This window comes from Symsagittifera roscoffensis, chromosome 6, assembly GCF_963678635.1.
Source record: "Symsagittifera roscoffensis chromosome 6, txSymRosc1.1, whole genome shotgun sequence".
Taxonomy (NCBI): Eukaryota; Metazoa; Xenacoelomorpha; order Acoela; family Convolutidae; genus Symsagittifera; species Symsagittifera roscoffensis.
The window spans coordinates 53,946,873-53,970,452 of NC_087067.1; the positions used below are offsets into that span (position 1 = coordinate 53,946,873).

At 42.1% G+C, this 23,580-nt stretch overlaps 1 protein-coding gene across 2 annotated transcripts in view; it reads right to left on the bottom strand.

The window, feature by feature from the left end:
- LOC134848869 (protein DEK-like) overlaps positions 1 to 22,090 on the bottom strand; it is a 128,754-nt gene extending 106,664 nt beyond the window's left edge. For both annotated transcript variants that reach the window (XM_063866383.1, XM_063866382.1), the window contains exon 1: positions 22,077 to 22,090. The gene's annotated coding sequence lies outside the window, so the exon portion shown is untranslated. The remainder of the gene's footprint in view (positions 1 to 22,076) is intronic.
- Between the last annotated feature and the right edge of the window lie 1,490 nt (positions 22,091 to 23,580).

A 23,580-nucleotide genomic window follows, 5' to 3' on the forward strand; every position in this document is an offset into this window, starting at 1 on the left:
TATAAACAAAATTCTTTTAGACGCACAAATAAAAGAATATAACACAAAAATAGCAACACGACAAAATACATACGACGAAGAACATAACAATGTAGACATAACGCCAACGGCACCACAATTACCACCCCTACCAAATAACCATCCACTATCCCTAGTCCCACGAAATTTTCGAAATTTAGCCATCACACATAATCCAAATTTTCGACTCACCACATCACAAAGTCCCATCCAACATATAATGACACACCAGTCACAAGATGATAATACTTATGAACAAATTATTGAACAACCCCATACCACCGCTTTTCAGTCTCAAAATAATCATTTTTTTAGCCCACGATGAGCCGCCAACTTGGATCACTACACCGATCAAATTCCCACCCAACCAATCTTACCTCTACAATCCCAATAATACCACTTTTTGCTTTTCCGCCACCCGATTTTCAATCTAGTAATGTAACATCAGGCATGAATTCCGACACTAATTCACACATCTCAGTTTTATATTCCATCTCACAACTCAATAACCCGAATATTGAAACCCCCGATGAATTTGCCGACTCAGAACCATCCCCATCCAATAATTTTCATAACTCTTCTAATTTTTCTCAACCCCCTTTTCAACCCATATTATCCAATAACCCTGACCCAATCACTTCCACACCCTCTTATGCTTCCCAAGTTACCCCAACCTACTCCTCATTTCATTCTGACCAATCATCTCATTCTCCAGACAACCCCCGAATCTCCCCAGAGCTAGATAATTTTATTACCCTTCAACAACAACCCTACCACCTCCATACCCCAACAATAAACCAAATCTCCTCCACAATAAATTCATCCAACCCCCCTACCCCTACACCCTCTTCAAATTATACTGAATCATTAGCACCATCATCCACATCAACTGAATCTTCACTCAACACTAATAGAGCTTACCGCACTTTTAAAAGAAAGTTCCCCAACCATCCTTTCCCAGCAAAACCAGGAACAGCCCGTGAATACATCAACCACCCCAAGCATACTAACACAAAAGAATTTTTAGCCATCACCTTACCCTCATTCCCACAATACACCTTAAACACCCCCCACGACACTAACGAAACACGCAACTTTGTAGATGAATACGTTTTAATGCCCACTCTCTCTTGGACCTCATATTATCATTTTACTAACCCTCTTTGCTTACCTTTATCTAACACTCACATCGATATAGAGCGAAATACGGACATGCTATATCGACTCACTACACCACTAACCGCTAGACAATTTACTTACGTTGGATATAAAAAATCACTAAAAACACACACTGCACCTAGAGCTAACGAATATACACTCGAATACTATGATCACAACATCATCAGAGCTAACCAAGATCAATTCTTAGACGACGATCGCTTCGCTAATCTACAAATTACCGAGAAATTTTTCATCAAGACACCATATATATTTACACTAAACATCTTCGACCGAAAGTTTGATCACATTATTTCAGAAGCACTAACAGACACACAAGCATACGAAAGTTTTAAAGAACGCTTCCAAATATTTTCACTAACCTTTCATTTCCTTGCACCACACGAAAGAGATTTACACTGCTCACACGATATTATGTTGCGCACTAAACAAACCCACACATATAGTTATTATCGCTTCATCCAAAATCACTTTGACCTACACACACCCTCTAGACAACCACACCATCGTTTTCAATTCATTAATTCCAAATACACTTCACCATTTTTCCTAAATTTCACATATTGCATTAAAGATACTAACCTTCATGGTATTCTTCGCAATTATGATCCCATAACCCAAATATACATCTTCTGTCCCATCACCAAGACCTTCAACGCCGAAGAATCCCGACCCTTCCTTATCCCGCACGAGTTTGTACAACCTATAGAAATCCCAATTTTAGAATTCATCCACAACACTAAATTCAATCACAAATTATATAATCTAATACAAAACACACCTTATGAGTTTGCAGTTGGCACTGAAGAACTAACCACTATTAAGGCACTTCAATTGCTTTGGCCACTGCTTCAGACTAAAAATATCATCCGCATCTTAGCTAAACTACTAACAACTTCCGATCTCATCCACGACATCTTCCCCCACGGTTTTTTCCCCGACGACTAACAGGTAAGTATGAATTAAATGAATATTACTAACTAATTAAAATATTAAAAAACTCACCATACTTTATCCATGTTTTCTTTAGATTTTTAGCCTTCATCCGACAATCACCTACAAACACCACAAAAGACAAATAAAAATCACAAATCTCATCAAACAAATTTCAAAAATTCTATTAATCTCTTACACTTATAAATTTATAAATTTAATACCAATGCAGTAAATTCATTTCTAAAATTTTCCCCACAAGCAGTAAATCTAATTATGATGAAAATTTGTAACTTAAAATTCCCCCATAACTAGCAGTAAATTTCCAAATTCTATGCAGTAAATTAATAAAATGCAAATGCAGTACTAACCTTTTGATATTTTCATTCATTCGCACAGAAATTCTATCCACACTCGCACAGCTCGCCCACGAAGAATTGTTTAAAATAATGAATTTCAGTTTCAAGTTTTCACACTCAACAACTCTAACATATAATAACATGTTTCAAACTTTCCTTTAACCCGGTTGGAAAGGAATCATATACTAAACAAAACTAACCAACGCAGCTTACTAAATACCACAAATCATAGAATAACAGCATGACTAAGAAAAGGAAACCAACGGTACCCAAACCGGATTAACCCAGTTTAAAACTGGATAATTTATTCTTTTGAAGACTATTATAAAGTCTAAGAAAGAAATAATAAAACACAAAAAAGTCGAAAGACAAACCCATACCACGAACAATTTGATTTTTGAAAAAAGGACACAACCAACAAAACATAAGAAAAACCACAACAAACCCAACATAAAACGTTGTCACATAACAGGACCCCTCACAAAAACCGCATGAAATCATACTCCCACTCCTGGCCTAACCCACCAGGAAGGACGTCCTGAGCATGCTCTATAGCCGGCCTAACCCACCGCGCTACATCCACGCTTTGTGACCACACCTCTATTTTTAATAAGAGCTACTCAAGGGTGAGTAACTCTTCAAAATAACCGAACTAAAACAAAAAGCTTTTGTGAAAACAACTAACTAAAATCATAATTAAAAAATATTAAACTAATAAATGTTTTATAAAATGTAAATTACATTATGCAATACATAGATCAGAATACAACACCAAGGACGAACATCTAAAGACAAAACGACCCCACTACACTCGAGAGAGAATGGCCAACCACAATCGATATGCCACTCACAATCACAACTCAAAGGATTTAGAGTACGACTTGACTTCGCAGAAAAGGACTTCATTGAACTAGACCAATGACCACCTCGATGTTCAAGTATACGTACAGATCCGAGTAACCAGGCATCCCCTCCACGCACAATCTCCACGCCATTCCCAAACTAGATCAGACACAAAAGAAGTTCTCCACGCAGAACAGAAAAACCTGACATAGCCAACCATTCTGAAATCAGATTTGAGTTTGTTGCAAAGACTTAGTCGTTGTCACTAGAAGACACAACGTCTTATGTCTCTAACTCCAGCTTCCTGGAACTTCTTTAACAAAGAAGAAACGGAAGAAAATTATGATGTTCGCCAAAAACCAACGTCCATCATCCACCCTTCGAATTGCAGAAGAACTATTCTAAAAAACTCTGTAAAACCCGGATGGGTGGAACCTGATCTAAACTACATTTTATGATTGGATAAATTAGATATTTTACCAATGTAAAGTATTTAATATTAACCAATCATGATCCATCTAACTAACAACCCACTTATTTGTAAGTGCTGAAGTTACTTGTAATTTCAGCACCAGAGAGATTTGAATTTAACTTAGAAATTAGTTGGACTCTCCCGAGCACTTCAGCAGCCGCAATAAACCAGTATACCCTAGATCTATTGAGCCTAGCAGAGACTAGTTAAACAACCTGAGACTAGATAGTATAAGAGTAAGATTAGGATCGGTATTAGACTAAGAAGTTGCACGAATCTATCCGGCCGAAAATAAGATAGCGTGACGAGCAGACGGTGTACCCTATCCGAAATTACTCTATGAGTTATACACTCCAGTCTTAACTCACAGTCTACGATCCAAACAGAGGCAATTCGAAACCTCAGGAGCTGTGTGCCATCCTACTCGTGAATTTCACGGAAAAGGGACATCACATTACACCTGCACAAGAAGTATTACCTGAGCATTGCCTGATTTTTGAGTTGCGACAGGACTCTTGAATTGGGACTTTATAGGGTAAACTGGGTGGTCGTACTTAGTGTAAGAATTATTTTTAAAAGAATATCTTGGTTGCTTAATTTAATGATAAAATCCAAATTCTACGGTGCCAGATTAAAACAACAATTGAATGATTTTATCTCGAATTGACGTTTGAAGTGGTGCACGTAAACTTGAAGCTTTGCTCATTGGAGCAAGCAGTCGACTAATTGATGAAAAAAATCTCTTTTCAAAACTGTATAAAACCTTTTCATTTTGTAATTGTGAGTTAGCCAAGTAGTAGCGAATTGAAAAGGCTAAAATGCAGTTCTGTTTTCAGAGTGAACTTGATAATTTTATAAAAAAAAAGAATCGCGAAACGATCAAAACCGACTTTCAAATATTTAGTGAGGATCTGAAGATTCACACATTCAAGAGAATCTAGAGCAAAACCTTCTCGAGTGATTAAATTTGGTAAGTTTTTCTTGCGTGGCGGTTTCTGGATTGGTACAACTTGAGCGGTAATATCAGAGTTGGTGTTTCTTGAGCAATCTAAACTCATCAGTTGTGGCTGATCAGTTCTGAAAATCGATGCCAGTGGCACTGAAAAAGCCAACACTCGATGAATTACAGGTGTTTGGGTGATCTGGACTTTTCCCAAGTGAACGAGTGGATAGCGGTGATGTTGAGTGCCATCTTACAACTAGGTTCTCAAGGAGAAGGTAGGAAGTCTGAAATGGAGACCTTGTTGATTGTGGGCTGCACGTACGATGAAATCTCGAACAAGGAGCAAACCAGAAAGCTGTCGTAGAGCACTGATGGATGTTTGAGGGATTCAATTTGGCGAGAAATCCCGGCTTGAATAACACCACTGAGTATGGTGCTGGCAAGTTTCTTCTTCCCACTCGGCCAAAGAACAGGATGGGAGGTCCAATGAGCAGATATAGAAGTTGCCGCAGGAAGCTGTCAAAGGTAGAGATGGAAAAGCGAAGTCGCCGAGTGAACCTCTGGTGACACGTTCAAGGCCAGATTTGAAAATGGAGGTTGACAAAGTGCCCAGGGCGACTGGCCGGCTCAATATCGATTGCGTTGCTCAAGAGAAAATTAGTGAAGATCTGGAGACTTGGACCCCTCGATTACCCACACCATTTTTGAGAGATCTGGACTTCAGACAGACCAAGCTGCTAACAGTAGATGTGGCACTCCCTGGATTGAAGCCCAACTCAACCAGTGGCAGCCAAAACAGCGCGGGGACGTCCAGTCACGAGGAATTACAAAAAAGATTGCAGGCAAGGTCGGCGAGAGCGCCGCGTCGGGAGAGGAGCCGGCTACTTGGAAGATACATCCGGTGTGGGGTGCCTTTATATCTAACTACAAGAAAGACGTCAATTCGAGATACCATAACACAATAGGGAGGACTGGACGAGTGCCCAGTTGGAAAGGAGAGCAGCATTCCACGATGCGGCCTGGGTGGATTATCTGACGAAACCACGGATACCAAAAGCGCAGTTCACTTGATCATAGGAACAGCTTGGTCAGGGTTCTCACTAGAGTCAGGGTTCTCACTAGAGTCAGGGTTCTCACTAGAGTCAGGGTTTACCCTCAAATCGATATCTTGAGCTTCTCAGGTGCGGCGAAACCTCAGATGCTGGCTTCACCAGAGATACTGCAGGTGAGGAAAATACATACGTTCACAATGATAATGGGCGCGAATGTCATTTCTAGAGGCGAATCCACGAAGATGACCTAGTTATTGGAGAAATTAAGCTGCTTGTTGCAAGAGGTGAGGATCTATCTGGATCCCACAAAATTGACGATTTTTACGGTGCCGTAGAACATGCAGCTGGACGACAAAGGACGAAACAAGAACTAGAGAGCGCGCCATATCAACGGCGCGATAGTTGAGATCCAGAGAGAGAATTAGCGTCCTGCCCTTGAGGTTCCTGGTTGTGACCGGCATGATGAAAGACTGCCTGCCGACTGGGTGCTAATCTAAACGCATCCACTTTGATCAACCAAGAGGCATGGAGTGGCTGAACAAACTCTTCCAGCGACACAAGAACAGTCACGAGACGCCTTGTGAACCCGAGCTGCTGTTGTTTGGCGGATTGAATGATCACCTGCACAAGGAAGGACTTCAGGTGATCTGGCGGACGGTGGAAAAACAAGAGTTAGTGGCGTTAAGGTTAGGATCGAAGACCAAAGTGGTGTTCATAAACTGGATAAGCGAGCACGCCGCCGGCCCTTCAATAGTGGTGCTGGCACTTATAGCGGAGAGCAGTGGAGTGTGAATGCTGATTGCTAATCCCAATCGTGAATAGGAGCGGAAGAACTTGCGATTCTTGAGATCGCAACTGGCAGCAAGCTGAGAAGATATCCCATGCCCTGAATGGCAACTACGAGTTTGCCGAACTTTGATAGTGCTCGATGAGGTGTTGTGTCTGGATGTCTCGAACCTGCCCAGGCAATTGAAGTTCAAACCAGAAAACAATGACGACCATCGCGTGATCAATCACTTGACTACAATTGTGTGGTTTTTGAAACATGGTGCTCACAATCGTCAGCTAGCTTAATGGGTAGTTAATTGAGACCGGAGAAACTGATCGACAAGCAGAACAACAGGAATCATTGGTGTATTGCCTCAGGCAAGAAAAAGGAAGGAGCTTTTCCTAGCCCCAAGATTCGAGAGCGTTGGTGACAAGACAAAAGAAACTGCTCCCACCTTGATAATGCAAGGGTGGGAGTTTATGCAGAATCAGCACGAGAAAGCGAAAAGAAGAGAGTTGAAGATAGGTACAATTGTCTTACTGGAGAATGATACAATCATTGCTCATTTTTGGAAGGATCAGGTCAGGGGGAATTATAAACGATGAAAGCATATAAAATCTTGAGATTCGTCCACCTTTGTTGCGAGAAGAGGTCATGGATAGGTTGTTCTCGGCTGGTAAAAAGATCTTCGAAGCTTTCATCCAGGATGGGCCAGCTTTCCTACTCAGCAGATGTAAGGAGCTCTTACGGAACGATGCGTTTTTGATCTTGAGCCTTTTGACGCACGGGAATCTGGCAGTATTTCATCGTTTGATGAAGTATGAGGATCCGATAGCCACGGCACAAGTTCATCCCACCATCCAAACCTGCTCGTATAAGTGCGCTGCTGGGCTGAAAACACTCCTGGTGGATCCCTATTGATGCAGAATAGGCATTTCACGGAAGACGAAACGGAACTGAAGTCTAAAGGGCAGGTTCTGGAGGTGAATGGGGGTATGCCGCTTTTGAATGACCTGTGCTTGGCCATGCGATCGGATCCCCTAAGAGTGTTAAGTGGTTTGGTGGAAGTGTTGACTTGCGTCTATGGGCCAGCAGTGACCTATACTTTCCCGGACCCCTTGATTGCGGCGTAATGGCACTCGGTGATACATGTCAATTTGAGCAGCGTACTTGATGGGACGACGTTGAATTGGTGCGATCAGGAACACTTGAGAACGCAGATGAGTGAGACGGTACTGTTTGGGAAGATCAAGGATCCCAAATTGATTGTGTTGATTTTCAGAGGATAGCTACAGTGTAGAATGGGCGGAAAGTGACAGGGCCTGGTTGAAGCATGTCTAAAGTTCTTGAACTTGAACCCTCTTGAGAAGCAAGCTGGAGAGATCTTGAAAATCCCGCTCAGACGGAAAAATTCTAGTTGATAAAGAGGCAGCTGAGCGTGAATCTTCAGCGTGATATGCTACCAACCGCCTTTTCAGGGTTCCCTGTCGTGAGGAAATTGAATTTGGGGAGGACCAGCTTCTTGTTGTTATCGTCCGCTCAGGCTAAGAAAATGGTAGTGCAAAAATGACAAAATGACTAGAAATTGCTCCAAATAGATAAGAACAGGGGAAAGACAAAAAGGGGCCCTGGAGAAGGACAGCTAAAAGTTCTTGAGCCAGTTTAACAAGGAGCGATAAGAGCTACACGATCTCACGGCGGGCGGTGAAGTGGCCTGTAAGAGGAGGGACGAAGAGAAAACCCTGCCCAGGCATAAAATGAGGAACCCAGAAATGAGGAAGGATTGCGAGAGGTGGATCAATGCATGCTTGTCATGCCTGCAGGTGAGGGATCTCAGAAATATGAAGTTGCTGCTGAAATCGGTATAGGGCGCGGAAAGAGATTTCGCAAATGAAGAGAGAGGTGAAGGAGGTCTCATTACCAGTCTACGATCCAAACAGAGGCAATTCGAAACCTCAGGAGCTGTGTGCCATCCTACTCGTGAATTTCACGGAAAGGGAGACATCACATTACACCTGCACAAGAAGTATTACCTGAGCATTGCCTGATTTTTGAGTTGCGACAGGACTCTTGAATTGGGACTTCATAGGGTAAACTGGGTGGTCGTACTTAGTGTAAGAATTATTTTTTAAAAGAATATCTTGGTTGCCTAATTTAATGATAAAATCCAAATTCTACGGTGCCAGATTAAAACAACAATTGAATGATTTTATCTTGAATTGACGTTTGAAGTGGTGCACGTAAACTTGAAGCTTTGCTCATTGGAGCAAGCAGTCGACTAATTGATGAAAAAAATCTCTTTTCAAAACTGTATAAAACCTTTTCATTTTGTAATTGTGAGTTAGCCAAGTAGTAGCGAACTGAAAAGGCTAAAATGCAGTTCTGTTTTCAGAGTGAACTTGATAATTTTACAGAAAAAAGAATCGCGAAACGATCAAAACCGACTTTCAAAACATTTAGTGAGGATCTGAAGATTCACACATTCAAGAGAATCTAGAGCAAAACCTTCTCGAGTGATTAAATTTGGTAAGTTTTTCTTGCGTGGTGGTTTCTGGATTGGTACAACTTGAGCGGTAATATCAGAGTTGGTGTTTCTTGAGCAATCTAAACTCATCAGTTGTGGCTGATCAATTCTGAAAATCGATGCCAGTGGCACTGAAAAAGCCAACACTCGATGAATTACAGGTGTTTGGGTGATCTGGACTTTTCCCAAGTGAACGAGTGGATAGCGGTGATGTTGAGTGCCATCTTACAACTAGGTTCTCAAGGAGAAGGTAGGAAGTCTGAAATGGAGACCTTGTTGATTGTGGGCTGCACGTACGATGAAATCTCGAACAAGGAGCAAACCAGAAAGCTGTCGTAGAGCACTGATGGATGTTTGAGGGATTCAATTTGGCGAGAAATCCCGGCTTGAATAACACCACTGAGTATGGTGCTGGCAAGTTTCTTCTTCCCACTCGGCCAAAGAACAGGATGGGAGGTCCAATGAGCAGATATAGAAGTTGCCGCAGGAAGCTGTCAAAGGTAGAGATGGAAAAACGAAGTCGCCGAGTGAACCTCTGGTGACACGTTCAAGGCCAGATTTGAAAATGGAGGTTGACAAAGTGCCCAGGGCGACTGGCCGGTTCAATATCGATTGCGTTGCTCAAGAGCAAGTTAGTGAAGATCTGGAGACTTGGACCCCTCGATTACCCACACCATTTTTGAGAGATCTGGACTTCAGAAAGACCAAGCTGCTAACAGTAGATGTGGCACTCCCTGGATTGACGCCCAACTCAACCAGTGGCAGCCAAAGCAGCGCGGGGACGTCCAGTCACGAGGAATTACAAAAAAGATTGCAGGCAAGGTCGGCGAGAGCGCCGCGTCGGGAGAGGAGCCGGCTACTTGGAAGATACATCCGGTGTGGGGTGCCTTTATATCTAACTACAAGAAAGACGTCAATTCGAGATACGATAACACAATAGGGAGGACTGGACGAGTGCCCAGTTAGAAAGGAGAGCAGCATTCCACGATGCGGCCTGGGTGGATTATCTGACGAAACCACGGATACCAAAAGCGCAGTTCACTTGACCATAGGAACAGCTTGGTCAGGGTTCTCACTAGAGTCAGGGTTCTCACTAGAGTCAGGCTTCTCACTAGAGTCAGGGTTTGCCCTCAAATCGATATCTTGAGCTTCTCAGGTGCGGCGAAACCTCAGATGCTGGCTTCACCAGAGATACTGCAGGTGAGGAAAATACATACGTTCACAACGATAATGGGCGCGAATGTCATTTCTAGAGGCGAATCCACGAAGATGACCCAGTTATTGGAGAAATTAAGCTGCTTGTTGCAAGAGGTGAGGATCTATCTGGATCCCACAAAATTGACGATTCCTACGGTGCCGTAGAACATGCAGCTGGACGACAAAGGACGAAACAAGAACTAGAGAGCGCGCCATATCAACGGCGCGATAGTTGAGATCCAGAGAGAGAATTAGCGTCATGCCCTTGAGGTTCCTGGTTGTGACCGGCATGATGAAAGACTGCCTGCCGACTGGGTGCTAATCTAAACGCATCCACTTTGATCAACCAAGAGGCATGGAGTGGCTGAACAAACTCTTCCAGCGACACAAGAACAGTCACGAGACGCCTTGTGAACCCGAGCTGCTGTTGTTTGGCGGATTGAATGATCACCTGCACAAGGAAGGACTTCAGGTGATCTGGCGGACGGTGGAAAAACAAGAGTTAGTGGCGTTAAGGTTAGGATCGAAGACCAAAGTGGTGTTCATAAACTGGATAAGCGAGCACGCCGCCGGCCCTTCAATAGTGGTGCTGGCACTTATAGCGGAGAGCAGTGGAGTGTGAATGCTGATTGCTAATCCCAATCGTGAAAAGGAGCGGAAGAACTTGCGATTCTTGAGATCGCAACTGGCAGCAAGCTGAGAAGATATCCCATGCCCTGAATGGCAACTACGAGTTTGCCGAACTTTGATAGTGCTCGATGAGGTGTTGTGTCTGGATGTCTCGAACCTGCCCAGGCAATTGAAGTTCAAACCAGAAAACAATGACGACCATCGCGTGATCAATCACTTGACTACAAATGTGTGGTTTTTGAAACATGGTGCTCACAATCGTCAGCTAGCTCAATGGGTAGTTAATTGAGACCGGTGCATGATCGGAGAAACTGATCAACAAGCAAAACAACAGGAATCATTGGTGTTTTGCCTCACGCAAGAAAGAGGAAGTTAGCTTTTCCTAACCCAAAGACTCGAGAGCGTTGGTGACAAGACAAAAGAAACTGCTCCCACCTTGATCATGCAAGGGTGGGAGTTTATGCAGAATCAGCACGAGAAAGCGGAAAGAAGTGAGTTAAAGTTAGGTACAATTGTCTTACTGGAGAATGATACAATCATTGCTCATTTTCGGAAGGATCAGGTCAGGGGGAATTGTGAACGATGAAAGCATATGAAATCTTGAGATTCGTCAACCGTTGTTGGGAGAAGAGGTCATGGATAGGTTGTTCTAGGCTGGTAAAAAGATCTTCGAAGCTTTCATCCAGGATGGGCCAGCTTTCCTACTCAGCAGATGTGTGGAGTTCTTACGGATAGATGCGTTTTTGATCATGAGCCTACTGACGCCAATTAAAATGATGGCCTGGTCATAGTGGAGGAAGGGCCCTTAGGCCTGAATGCGGAGATTGTCTGCAACACCAGGAAAAATCTGTCGCCTTAAGGGTTGGAAGAGGTAAAGTTGCAACATGAGGGACACAGGCTTGATGCGGCTGGCGCCCTATACATACCTCTCAGAGATCATGAGAAGCTGAACCCGATTACACCCTTGCAACTGTGGATTGATACTGCTGGAAACAAGAGAAATCTCCCTGCGGAAAACAGGTTCGAGGACACCCTGAAGCGAGAGCGCTTGGAAGCTGCTGAGGGGGAAGAAGCACCTAGGGAGGCCGACGAAGAATTGGTCACTGGTGCGACCGCTGAAGGGACAACCAGACGTACAGCCCTGGTACCACACTGGAGCTTCTGCGTGACTTGGGTGGCAGTGAACGGGAAAACACGGCGACGTCACCTCTTGGATCTCCTTCGAAGAACCTGGATCTGCAACTTGGGAGTCAGCCGGTAGCATTGAACACAGTATTCTTGAGCAATGAGAGTGGGGACAAGAACACCTTCGAAGGGAATAAGACGACGTTTATGAGTACTCAGATCAAGAGGGATGGGAGAAGTTTTGCTAAAATTCAAGCGAATGGTGGCGAGGAAGACAGATGTTGGGATTTTGGGACATAATTGTAGAGTTCCGAGAGCCCATTTGATGGGAACCGTATTGGACATGGACGCGAGAGGGGAGCTGATCAACAAGATTATTCATACCAAGGAGACCAGGCTAGGCACTTTACCTAGATCTTGTAAAGAGAACTCTACTCTAAACAGAAAATGTGAAAGTGAGAAAGTCAAGGCAAAATTGCTTAACAAGGATAAATCTAATAATTTAGGTAAAAATATGATTTTACCTAAAACTAGAGGGGGAAAAAGGCATTAGAGACAAGAGAATAAGGGGCGCAACAATCAGCGGGAGGGGACCAGGAGAAAGATGCAGCCTCGGTAGTGGTTGTGTCCACGCCCCCATTCAAATAGTCGAGGACAAGGAAAAGGAAACGGTAAAATGAGGAAGGAAGTCCCTCAGCAGAAGCAGTAACGGAGGCGAACTTGCAGAAAATACTACCGATGATATTGGCGAGAAAGAATACGGCGGCCTACAGAGTAAATTCAACTTCTAGAAAACCAACAGAAGTGATGGCCGACATGGAGAGTGCACCGGGGCCAGTGACAAACAAGGCTTCAGGCCGCAGCGAGTGAAGATAAAGAGAGGATCTACCAGTGAGCAGTTATTGAAAGTGGATGTCTGCATAGATTGGATCTAGCGTCAACACCAGAGTGTCGGGCAACAAATCATGAGCGATCCGCTAGAGAAAGCCTCCCGAGAAACACGGCTCGTTCTTAGTGGATAGCCTTGGACATGATTAAGGAACTGGAGAAGTGTTCGCAGAAGCTAGATAGAGGAGTGTCCCGGAAGCGCCGGAGTTGGGCGACGCAGCAAAAGGCAGAAGTGAAAAAATTGGAACTGAGGAGCCATTTAAGGGAGAACCTGGAAGAAACTACAGCTAGAAAACTTTGAGATTGAAATGAGGGCTTGTTAGTCAGCCAAGCTTCTGATGGCGAACCCTTTCATCAGGACCGAGGGTCAACTGCTGTTTGCATGGTGCCTGGCTTGAGTTTCACTTCAAGACCGGACTTTGTGCGATAAGCTGAAAATCGGCGACAGCGGTCTACACGTTTACCAAATGATGACGCAGCATGTCGCTCGAGACGATTCTGAGTTGAGCCTAGCGAGGAAGAAAGACGCTACGTGTCAATGATACCTGATGCGGCAATCCAAGCCTGCTACCAGAGGGCAACTAAGAATCGAGCATTGGAAAGGAGAGTCTCGAGCATCACCCTGAACGTATACTAGAATGCGGTGATTGAGAAGGACACTGATTCCATGCAATCTCTCGAGAACCACGGGCAAGACATTCGACAGTTGAAATTATGGGCATCGTGCGATGGCAAAAGCTGTAGAACTCTCAAAACCATACAAACGGGGGAGAATCAAGATGTCTCCGTAGATATGGGGATCTCTTGAAACCCTTTCTTTGGCACAGAACCAGGTGTTGCGTACATGAACTATGAAGTCAAGGAGCTGCTAAAGTTTTGGACGAAGAACACAACTGAAATCGATACCTTACAGAGGGAGAAACCAAGCCTAGGCTTGCTTCTTGAAAATTATCCCAAAACTATCTGGGTGCCATGATCAGTAAGAGAGTAGAAGTAACACAGAAGAGAGAAGAATTCAGGCTTGGTGGCAAAGAAAATTTCCAGGTGCTGCGTACATGAACTTTGAAGTCAAGGAGTTGCTGAAGTTTTGGACAAAGAAGATAACTGAAATGGATACACTACAGAGGGAGAAGCCAAGCCTAAGCTTACTTCTTGAAAATGATTCCAAAACTATCTGCGTGCCATTATCACTAAGAAAGTAGAAGTAAGAGAGAAGAGAGTAGAATCCAGAATCGGTGGCAAAGAAACTGTCTTGATCACAAACGTGGGAGTGGTCTGGAGGCTGTTGAGACTTTATTGGTGCCCGCAACATTAGACCAACTTGAACGAAGAGACCGAAGCTGGCCAGACCCCTACCTGGGAACGATTAGGGTTTGGCGAACCTGAACGTGATACACAAATTGAGCTCACCTCATCAAGAAGAATGTAAAGTGAAAACGAAAAATCTAGAAAGGAACTGCTGAAGAAAACGGAGTCTGACTTAGTGACAAGAGGTGAAGGACACTCATGTGTTGGGCGATCAAACGTGAGGATTCATTACTTCCAAATGAGGGACTTGGCCAATTGGTTTGGTGATGTCGGAGAGAAAGCGAAAAGCGATGTCCAATTTCTATCTGACTGCTACGCGAGCACAACCGTGATTTATGCAACGGCATAGGATTCTTCTCGAGAAGGTGTAGTCTGGAGTCGCTAGAGATGCTAAAGTCTGAGGATCATCTAGTTACGGCATTGAGCGTGAAATCCTGATCAGGATTGCTACAGATGACCCAGAAGCACATCAAGGGATGGAAGGTGGGCCATAAAACGGAGATGGGATTCCCGGTGGAAGAAGCACATAGTCTACCGATGAAAGCGAAATCCTTGGCGGGATCAGTTCTGGCGAATTTTTGTGGGAGTAATTATGCACTGCACATGTCATTGGTGGAAGTGTTCTGCCAGAGGTTAATATTCGACAGATCCTTTTCAGTACTCAAGAGTGTGCGGTTGGCGAGAATGTCGCATCACTCGCACCAAATGCTTAGGAAGATGTGGGCAGCAGTAACTGGACCCAGAGTGGATGACTTGTGAGATATCTGGGGAGAGGAAATATTTAATCTCGAGAGGGGACACTCTTATGACTTTGAGAAGCATAGTTTGAGTGGGAAAGTATCAAAACACGCCCGTGCTCTGGATGAATCCAACTGAAATCATGAGAATATGATGGAGTTTGAACCTTTTCTGGGGGCACCTGGAGAACGCCACATCCGGAGCATTAGACTGACAAAAGGCGACTACTCGTGTCCTTGCGCGGCTCAGACTGTTTGGTACCCTAAGAAGAGCATCTCTGCCTGATAAGGGAAGTGGAAGAAACTCGTGCGACAAGGTTACCGGAAAACAACAGAAGGTAACCGTCTTCGCAGTGAGCTCGATGCCCGCACAGCGATGGATCGAGGAAAACGTGATGAAGTATAAGAGAGTCAAAACATCTACAGAGGCGTCAATACATGCAGTTGATTTTAAAAAGAGACTTGAGCTGTAGGAGACTGCCTGCAGGGAATTCACCATACTTATGGAGGTAAAAATTTGGAGTCGAATGCATTTTTCTTGTATTCAGGGCCACCTTAACCTCTCGGTTGTACGTATTGACAAAAAATTACATGAGGAAGCATAAGAAAGATTATTGTCGGTTCCTTGTGGAAATTGGACCCTAGGCTTTAAAGAGACCACTGCTTCTATATCTCAATGGGATAACCACTGGATGAAAGGGGTTAGGCAAGGTATCTAGAGATAACAGGGATGCAACAGAGTCTCTTTTAGAGGAGGATCTAGCGAAGAACGTGTGTCTGAGTCTGCACCATTATTTTTCCTTGAACAGAGTCCAAGGTGATGAAGCTGCCGAACCATCCTAAAATGCTTCAGGAGCAGTTGAAGGCATGGGAAGAAATCATGATCAGCTCTGATGACGGGCAAGAGTTGTCCAGGTAGATCAAGATGTCGAGTACGTCTGGGTCTAGTAGTACCTCAAAGGCAGAGTGGACAGATTAAATCAGATACTTGGGAAAATTTTTTTGATTCATGGATCAGAGTAAAGGGGCTTGGGATTGAGCGTGAACTCAGATGAAATCCGATGAAAAAAAAAACGAGATTCCAACCAATGAAGTAATGTTATCTAATATAATATATCTATTTAGATATCAAAATATTGCATGACCAACTTCTCACTGGGTTGATTGAAAAGAAATTTCAAACGCCTTTTAAAACCAAGATTCAAAGTGCAGTCGGATAACGATTGAATTTGTCAATTTTACGAGGCTGTGAATTATGAGGATGTAGATAAGGTTCTATAATCAGCAAAATTCTGTAAAAACATGATCAGCTCTGATGATCACTGGCACTGTATCTTGACACACTGTATCTTGACACACTCAATATTCTGGAGGCTCACTGACATGAAGACAACGCGTGATGAGGACATCAAAATTGAGTCTGCGGAGTAAGTGGCAGTCGGTCATATCATGAATTTTATCTTGATTTTGATTTTGGGTTGAAAGGGTTTTTAAGACAATTTTGAATTAACCATGTCATGCTTAAATAAAAACTTAAATTAAAAGTAAGAAAATCAGAAGAACCGAGTTCATGATTGCCGGAAGGTGAACCAAAAATTGGAGTTATATTCAAATAGCTATGCGCAACTTAGTTGAGTAGAGCGGGCATGTTCCCGATAGAAAACTACTACTGGAGCAGGGAACAACTTGATTGGGAAGCTCGACCAATCAACGACCTAATGGTTCAAACTGAAAAATTTACCGTCCAGTTTTTGAAGCTTTGGACGCCGTATTTGAAGGTCCTTCAAGCTGACATTGTCGTTCTGGATGGCGTCTCCATTTGAGAGCAATATTCTGCATTTTTTGTTCGCCGGGGTCTAATTTTTTACCGAGATACACTCGTTTCGTGTATGAAGGACTATTAGCCAATTTGTTTCACGTCCTCTATGACGCAGTCAATTTCTTGAAACTTGGTGATCTTCCATATCTCTTCTATATTGTTTTTGAGTCTTTCGCGGGCGTTCTCACCTCTTGTAACCAAAAAATGGAGCTATAATTAAATTGCTATGCGCAATTTGAACAATTATCATTCTAGTTGAGTAGAGCTCGCATGTTCCCAATAGAATGCTACTACTGGAGCAGGGAACAACTTGATTGGGAAGGTCGACCAATCAACGACCTAATGGTCTAAACTGAAAAATTTACTTGAGCTAAAACTATTTATATCTTTTAATTTCTTGAGTTATCTTAGTTGTAATTGTTGATGGATTCCTGACGTGGATATTGAAATTAATTGCTAGAGTGTATTTAGTAGTAGTAGTAGTAGTAGTAGTAGTAGTAGTAGTAGTAGTAGTAGTAGTAGTAGTAGTAGTAGTGTAGGTTTTAGGACAATTTTCGAAGGGTTTTCACCCCTCAGTTTTCATCTGGCACAAAATTGAACTTTTTTAGGGTGTTGCAGGTTCTACAAGTGCATAGCATTAGCCATGCGCATGAGTTAATCTTGTCAGAAGTTTCTCGGAAGAACGTTTGGTATAGCTCTGTGATTACAATTTTTTCGATTACCCCATCTGTTTTCACATTCTTTTCTACAATGTTCAGTAGTCTAGGAGCTTACCTCCAGAAGTTTTATCGCATTTTCTTAAGCGGGGTCGGGACACGCTGAACTAAGCTTGTTGACGGGTTGAACCTCTACGAGTGGATACTGCATAATGTATAATCGGATGCGTAGTTTTCTTGTGGCACTGAAATGTAGTAAAACACATCATGCAGTTCTATGAACATGGATAGCTGCAGGACTTTTGTACGGAACAGTCTCTCTTTGTGGTCCATGAAGTCGCTCTTTCTGATTTTCTTAGATCTTTTCAATATCTGTTTTTGAGGGTTACCATACCTGTGATGGTGTGGTTTCCTTATTGACTTGTGATTTCCTTATTGTCCAGTTTAAGCTGTCCAGTTTGAGATGTCCTTATTGTCCATTTTATTGTCAATTTCAAGCTTAAGAACGGCAGACTTAATTTGTTTGGACCCGTGTTGAGATCGGTGAAGTTATGGTTCTATATGGGGGTTTATTCGGATCTGCTTTATCTCTTCTTCCGTCAATAGCTTGAAGACAAAGTCTAACTTTTCGTAGTTGTGGGGAGTACTTTCACCTCCTTGTGAAAATAAATTCGAGAAGAACACATTGAAGAGTTCACACTTCTGCTGGTCGTTACATGCTATTTTTTTAATTCTCATCCTTCAGGTACATTTCGTCTGGGAACTGCTTATTCTTATCTAAAAACAAAGTGTTCCTGCAGTGAAGACCTACTTTGCTTGCAAATACTTTCTCTTCAAATAGTCGTTTAAGATTCCATGGGCATGTTTTTTCTTCTGGCTCATAATTTTAATAGGAAGCGTCAGTTGTATGTAGTCAGTTGCTATTTGCCTCAGTCGCTGTCTCGACTGTCCTCCAATCACCGTCCAGTTTTTGAAGCTTTGGACACTGTATTTGAAAGTTCTTCAAGCTGACATTGTCGTTCTGGATGGCGTCTCCATTTGAGACCATATATTCTCCATTGTTTGTTCGTCGGGGTCTAATTTTTTACCGAGATACACTCGTTTTGTGTATAAAAGACTGCTAGCCAAATCGTTTCACGTCCTCTATGACGCAGTGAATTTCTTGAAACGTGGTGATCTTCTATATTTCTTCTATATCGTTTTCGAGTCATTCGCGGACGTTCTCACGTCTTGTTTCAGGTGTTCGTCCAATGTTGATTTCATTTATAGTTCGTTTCATTGGGTGTTTTCGGGGTTTTTTTTTCCATCGATGTCTTTTTTTTCATCGATGTTCTCCTTTATTTTGTTTTTGTTTTCTTGAAGCTGCTTTTTGCTGGTCGTTTGGTTTTCAATGTTTCTTTGTCGGCGATTTGAATGAAATCAGTGGTTTCAGAGGTGGAGCACGTGCTTGCTGATCTGGATTCCGTAAATTGCTCGTGACAACCCGACGCACGCATTATTTTAACGAGTTATGTTGAGATATGGCGGTTTTTAGGCTGACCCATCTAAAATTTACTTGAGTTCCCAGCCCTGTTTTTAACGGCGCTCGCGTGTTCTAGGTATTTAGAGACCTAGCCATGCTCATTTCTAGAGTAGGGGGCATTTTGGTAGTAGCCTTCAAGCAGTAGCTTGATCTTGATGTCCAATGTTTCAAGCAAACCGAAGTGGCTCTGACAGAGTGAGGTGAAAAAACGGAAGAAGTAGTGTTCCTCACCTTCGAGCCAATGGTTAAAGGGCCTATGTCTCTAAAACTTATACGTAAGCGGATGACTGTGCATTTCAGAAGAACCGAGTTCATGATTGCCGGAAGGTGAACCAAAAATTGGAGTTATATTCAAATAGCTATGCGCAACTTAGTTGAGTAGAGCGGGCATGTTCCCGATAGAAAACTACTACTGGAGCAGGGAACAACTTGATTGGGAAGCTCGACCAATCAACGACCTAATGGTTCAAACTGAAAAATTTACCGTCCAGTTTTTGAAGCTTTGGACGCCGTATTTGAAGGTCCTTCAAGCTGACATTGTCGTTCTGGATGGCGTCTCCATTTGAGAGCAATATTCTGCATTTTTTGTTCGCCGGGGTCTAATTTTTTACCGAGATACACTCGTTTCGTGTATGAAGGACTATTAGCCAATTTGTTTCACGTCCTCTATGACGCAGTCAATTTCTTGAAACTTGGTGATCTTCCATATCTCTTCTATATTGTTTTTGAGTCTTTCGCGGGCGTTCTCACCTCTTGTAACCAAAAAATGGAGCTATAATTAAATTGCTATGCGCAATTTGAACAATTATCATTCTAGTTGAGTAGAGCTCGCATGTTCCCAATAGAATGCTACTACTGGAGCAGGGAACAACTTGATTGGGAAGGTCGACCAATCAACGACCTAATGGTCTAAACTGAAAAATTTACTTGAGCTAAAACTATTTATATCTTTTAATTTCTTGAGTTATCTTAGTTGTAATTGTTGATGGATTCCTGACGTGGATATTGAAATTAATTGCTAGAGTGTATTTAGTAGTAGTAGTAGTAGTAGTAGTAGTAGTAGTAGTAGTAGTAGTAGTAGTAGTAGTAGTAGTAGTGTAGGTTTTAGGACAATTTTCGAAGGGTTTTCACCCCTCAGTTTTCATCTGGCACAAAATTGAACTTTTTTAGGGTGTTGCAGGTTCTACAAGTGTAGGGGGCATTTTGGTAGTAGCCTTCAAGCAGTAGCTTGATCTTGATGTCCAATGTTTCAAGCAAACCGAAGTGGCTCTGACAGAGTGAGGTGAAAAAACGGAAGAAGTAGTGTTCCTCACCTTCGAGCCAATGGTTAAAGGGCCTATGTCTCTAAAACTTATACGTAAGCGGATGACTGTGCATTTCTGCACCGTGAAAAACTCCTTTTGTCGATCACTCACATTAAAAAGTTAAGTTGAAAGACGCATTACAGAAGATTTCTTGTACCATATTGGAAGCGAGTGTCTCTCAGTCTCTGAAACTAGTCGGTCATAAGATAATATTACACTTTTCTGATGCAACTGACATAGTGCTGGTACGCTTATTGCTCCTAGTTTTTGCATACATGAACCCAACATTCTTATACGTTTTCCAAAAAATGGTTGATATTGCTTGATAAGGCGGTGGTAGTACATACGGAGTAACCAGGGTGCAAAATGTAACAGTCAGTCGTCCCCTTACGTCATATTTGAGGCTGAGAGAAGTAGGTCCTATAACCATTGGCTCAAGGGGACAGTTTAGGGTTGCTTTGTTGGGTTCTATCTTCTGAAATTATAAAAGAGCTTCTTAATTAAGGTAGTTAGGTTCACTGTAAGTGGAGAGGACCTTGAATCATGCTCTTTTAGACGTGTTGTCAATGGCAAGTAGTCTCAAAATTCTGTCTATCTTTGCGTGAGACGATACGCTTTGTGCAAAAGAGAAAGGCTTAGGTGTTTCAGTATTTTGCCATCTCCAATAAGTTTATCAGCATATAAGCAATTCCTGTAATACCATTCGACTTACTAACCAGATCTTTGAAAACTTCAGGAATTAATTTATCTGGATCTGTTTTTGATCTCTTCGGAAAAAACTATCTCGTTGTATAGATTGTCTTCAATGACGAAAAAATATGTTCAAGTTTTACGGCTAGGAGCTGCAATATTGGCTCGCTGAGTAGTTTAGGCAACAATTTTTGATAGTTATTATTTTAAAAAGGAGCAATTTTGTCATCCGAAACAGTAAGTCCTATAGCTCCCTTTGTATTTTTTTCACCAAGCTCACTGTTTATTAGCTTTATTCTCTGCTTGATTTCACTCAGAGCTGAAAATTGGGGATGGGGTTTTGGAAGTAAAACGACATTTGCTCGAATATTTTTTTATTTGTCAATGAGCTCAGGTTTGTGGTTTGTTTGCGTTCGTTTCGTTGCTCCAAAAATCTTTAAAAAATAACCATTTTGTAAAAACCTCTACCTTGTAGAAGATGTCATTTTTTTGTCTTACATACTTTCTGCCAACAGACCACGTGAGTGTTCTGTCACTCTCTTGAATACTCGGACATTTGAAAATGCTGTATTAACATATTTGTTTGGAACTAAACCTTTGCATATTCTTGCTATATTAAAAGATGTTACTATAAGGCATAAAGTACATTGAAACCATTGGACTTTCCTAGAGTTGATAAGAGAAATTTCAACGTAGGAACCTACTAGAACAACCATTGCATCCAATCCATTTTATCATTCCTGGAGGATCTAACCAATCTGTGCTTGTACATTTTTTATTCATTTTTTTTTCATCTGACGCAGCTTAGGGAATTTCATTGGTTTTACGGGACTGTGGACCATAATATCTCCTGACAAACTGTTAGTGGGAATTTCATAGATCAACAAACAAAAGAGAGTTAAATAGATTCAGATTTTAATATCAAACCATAAACATCAAAAACAAGAAATAACCTCACCCGAGCTCAATAGGTTCAGCAGTCCACCACCAGACTCTTTAAGCAAGTTCAAGTTTCCCCCTTTCCACCAGAAAACCACCTGCCCGACCTGTCTCTAAAAACCTTCAAATGGCGCTCGAGAAACAGGCATGAACATTAAACATAACATAGCTATTTAATAAGTTTATCACTTTAATTAGGCTATTTTGTTGTGGTAAACTAAGCATTGAAACTGGTCGGTAATTTTCAATGTCGCTTTTGTCATTTTTTGGGGAGTGGATTGATGGTTGCTCTTCTCAATAATCGGGAAAAATAACTTTAAAAATTTCGCAAAGATAGAGTTTGAGAGATGGAAAGTTATAATTGTTTGGTACATCAAAAGTTAGGGAGTCAAAAAAGCAGTTTTGATCAAAAAACATAAGCCAATCTCAATAACTTGTTCAATGTAATCAGAAGGTCAAAAACGTCAAAGTAACCAGCGTTACAATCAGGAGGCACTTTATCACATATTCCAGTCAAAATCTTTGGATTTTTCTGAATATGGAAGAGTAAAGTAGAATATGGATAGAATAACGAAAATTCTGATTGATGAAAATTGCGCCAACCAGACTGAAAAAATTAACACTTACACAAAATAAACCGAATTGGAATGGAACTCAAAAATATTGACCTGATATGAGGCTACAGGTCTATCAATTACTTATACTAAGCTGAGATTTTAATCCCTCGGCTCTATAAATTGAAATTGTCTTCGTAAGTATAATGAGCTTTTTCAGTGCCGAGTTCACAAACAGCATTCGCAACCTGTTTGCTGAGGGAGATTTCTGTTTCAGAAAATTTTACTGGCCGGGTTTTCTCGGTAAATGTGCTCAAGTTGTTAGCGAGCTTATATAGAAAAAACTCAGTGCAAGGGCCGGTAGCACCCTGAATTTAAAAAGCTACTAGTGAAAAAGTATATCTATCATTAATTAGATCAACAACAACGACAACAAAACTTTTATTTATATCGGATAATGCATCGAATACATATTTACAAATTTAAGTGAACACTCCTCTTAAACTCTCGAAGAGTTGTTTTTCCAATTTAGTCTTCATAACTCCAGCGTTTTTGTGTCGCAGCGTATCCGCGGCATAATCCGTTATGCGTGGTAGGAGATGATATAGCTGATGGATATACCCGGTCTCGGTTAATTTGCGTAGCAAGGCCTGGTCAGATTTGCGGATAATTTTTCGAGAATAGGTTCAATTTCGTCAATTATACCAAAAAATCGTGCTTTGTTCTGAACTCGGTCTACTTGATCTAGTAAATATGAATAGGTACCACCCCAAACAGACGCGCAGTAAGATAGTCGAGATATCACCAAAGAATTATAAAGTAATTTCAGCTCTTCCGCTGTATAGTTCAGACGTTTGAGGCGCAACAAAAGATATAGACATGAGACTGACGCGTTGCAGATAGCAGTAATGTGCTCCTTGAACGACAGACTTTCGTCAAAAATGGCACCGAGTATCTTTCGCGACGTCACACGTTCAACTCCAGCAACAGTTTTAGGTTGTTGACCTTTTTTAAACGATCACAGAACCTCTTTTGTTTTACCGTCATTCAGCGTCAAGTTTTTGGAGTTAAACTGGACTTCGAGTGCATTAATAAGGTCACTGTCATAGTCATGTTCCC